Consider the following 3,569-nt stretch of genomic DNA (forward strand, 5'->3'; position numbering starts at 1 on the left):
AGAACTACAGTCATTAGTGTTCAGTTGCGGTTTCCTGGAAACCTTTGAATTTTTTTGAAAACGAGGGCTTGACTCATCCAAACTTGAAGAGTCAGGGTTTTGAGAGCACTGACCTACTTCAAAGTTCTTTATGGGTAATTCATGGTGAATTGGCTGAAGAGTCACAGAGCTTTTTATTGTGGATTGCAGTAAGGATGACTTGACTACCGCAGAGTAAGTCTGAGTTGTGGCTTCAATGGGACTTTTGTGGGACTTCTATGACTCATGACTACAGTTAGCAGTATCGTGGTCTGAGGAAAAAGATGGAATGTCCAGTGAGACTTCGGGACTTTCTATGACTATTTCTTCATTAACAAACTGATGAGGAGTTCGAATGGATTGTTCCACAAATAGGAGTTTGATCACATGTGTGACCTGAAACCTCAGGCACAATTTCCTCAATGACACAGTTATTGCTTAGATTATGAATTCTACCGAAGTGAGTGCTGATGTCTTCGGGAAAAGTCTTGTTATTGACTGGAAAAAGAAATTCTCAGTCTGGAGGGACATGCAAACTATCTTTGTTAAACCGGGGTGAGGAATCCTTTACGATAGGATATCCATTGGACCAACCTCACTTGTATGTATTTTCCGCGGTTCCATTGTTAACCAAATTTTCAATAGCTTCACTTTCATTGAACAATTTTTCTATTAATAGATTTAAGCGTACAATCTCACTCTGAGCTAAATCTCTTCGGTTCAAATCTATCTCTAGTTGTGTTTCACTCAACATTCTTGCATCTTTTTTTAACTTTAAGTCGTTTTCTAACGTAGCCATTTTGAGTCTTATGTTGTCCATGATGGGTTTGAGCCATAAGAACTTTCCTATGTGCACACGCAAACCCTAATGCTTGGATCTAGGTTTCTCTAATTGAACATGCAATTTATCCAAGGCTTACAATTCTAGATCTAGTGTAAACAATTGAATCATATCATATGAAATCAGATCCAGAAGAATACCTTAAGTTGCTTGTTTGAAACTTCTTGTTCTTGGAGCTTAGAGTCACAATTGTCAATCCTTTAATGGCTTACAAACACCAACTAGCAAGAGGATGATCTTGAGAGAGAGAGAGAGGAGGAGGTGAGGAAATCGGCTCTAGGGTTTCTTCCTTGCTAGTATGGCCGATTTCCCTCACCCAAGGGGTCTATTTATGTCACACCTTAAAACCAATAACGGCGGAATACGTTCTGGGGTGGAGGACGTCATGTACAGTATCATAACAATTGCATAATAGTAAAAACAAGCAACAACAACCATTGCATTTATATAGTAAATTTAATTACAATCGTGTTCTATAAAGTTTATAGACACCAAAAGTATAACAAAATAAAAGATGGGTCTTGTATGTGCTCCATCTTCTCCAAAAGTTGTACCTGTACCTGTCTATCTTTGACCTGAGGATACAAGTTATTTTGAAAACGAGTATCAGCATAAAGCTGGTGAGTTCATAAGAATTTGGTGTCGTTGTTGTATAAAAGTGTTTACAAACTTATAGTATAAAAACTGAAATTTATGTTTGTAAGTAGTAGAAATCCCTAGAAAATCCTATATTTTCCAGAAAAGTACAATGTAAGTTAAATCCTTTGAGTTGTGTGTAAGTATTATCATTGAAAACCTTCAGTTGTAAAAGTACAGTAATAAATCTCATGTGAGTAACATAGATGAAGAAAAGTTATGCCTGTTGACAGTAGTAGTGGTGCAAACTTCCATTAGTAATAGATACTTACTTACTTCGGGATGTTAGCTTAGACTTTAGTCTTAGTGTATTAATTTAAATAAAGGTGTAACCCTCATGTAACCAGACTAGATGATAATAGAGAACCCGACAACCTTCCCGGTCGTGCGTAATGTGGTGATGTAGTGCCACCCGGTGGGCCTAGTCGGCTCGGACTGTAGTTAACAGTCGAGATGTAATAGTGTCTGCCCCGTATAGATCTATACATGTAGTGTTGCCTTCCTTCTGGAAAGCCCTGGTCACATGGTGTAAGCGTGGTAGAGTGTCTTATAGAGGGATAGTGTGTTATACTTTGGATTATTGTATTCTCTTGTATTATAGTTTAGTAGTCTTTTTGTATAGTTCATAGAGTGTTCTCTTATACATGTATTAACTTGTAATCATAGTAGTTATAGTGAGTATAGTAGTATTAGAGGTAACGAGCAGTAGTCTTAACTATACCTATTATAGTTAACTAGAGTGTATGATTTCCTGCCTTTGTATAACAAAGGTATTGAATAAGATGAAGACTTTCATATCTAACACCAATATATATGATATATAACTACGAAATCAACGACAGTCAGACGGATAACAGATACCCTAAGACCACATCAAAAAAGAACAGGAAATAAGGCGAGCTATCGGTCCTAAGTCCTTCAAGCCTTACTTATATAAATATATTAGTGTAGATATATTTTAACAAGAAAAGTGAATTAAACACAGTTTTGAAAATAGTTTAACGACAATTTAATCTTAAAAATGCATTTGATAAACAACTAAAACAGTTTTATTGGTAGTAGCTAAAAGTGTAGAAAATCCCTTTTTGATGAAAATTTGTGAATCACATATGATTTAATAATAAAACCTCATAGAATTATACTTGTATCCCCCATAAAACATGTAGAAACATTTAAAAAGGTTCATTAAGGGGTATGAACTCACTTGCAATGAGTAGATCGGGTGGAAGTGTCGGATGAGCGTTTGGTGTCAAGTAAAGACTTGTACACCCTTTATGACCCTAGTAACATATGAATACATATGTTTATAAGTAATTAGTGATTTAGACTCTAATTATACACATATAGACATCCTAATGTGATTAAAGGTCTTATGGTTGAGTGCTAGAAGGCTAATGGGTTGCAAGGAAAGAGTATAAGACCTTACTATGGAGTTTAGTCTTCTAAAAATCATCTTAAGTGAGTTTACAGTTCGGAAACCACATCCCCCATGAGTTTACAGCCGTAAACTCATGGGAGGAGTGTAAGTGAGTGATTTCAAGCCTTTTGTGGTTCTAGAAGTAGTTCTAAGGTAATATACAGGGCTATAGGGGTGTTTAAGGTCAAAGGAGGGTACTCCCTTGGAGTTTACGGTCCAAGGACCACTCCTTGGGAGTTTACGGCCGTAAACCCCGAGGTTTATGGTAGCAAACTTTTGGACACCTCCATTCTTTGATTACAAGGCCCTTGGGTAATTCCTAGCAAGTTCTAGTGAGGGTATAAGGCTCTTTAGGGGGCTTAAACTTTCATTTGGCATGTTTAAGGGGAGTTTACGCTCTTAGCATATGCCTGGGCCGTAAACTCTTGCTTGGCCTTCGAATGACAAGATTTAGGTGTTCCAAGTCCGAAATAGCAAGTCCCTAAGATCTATCTTAAGCCTAAGTGTGGTTTGGAAGTGTTTTGGGCTTGATTTGCAAGCTTAGAGGGTGTTTACGGTCTAAGAATGTCCTTGGACCGTAAACCCTCTTTCTTGCGCTAAAACTTGATGATTCAAGGTTCAAACACTTCTAGGTTAGGTCCAAAACTAGTTTCTAAG

This window comes from Lactuca serriola, chromosome 8 (assembly GCF_051521515.1).
Source record: "Lactuca serriola cultivar US96UC23 chromosome 8, Lser_US96UC23_V15, whole genome shotgun sequence".
Lineage (NCBI taxonomy): Eukaryota > Viridiplantae > Streptophyta > Magnoliopsida > Asterales > Asteraceae > Lactuca > Lactuca serriola.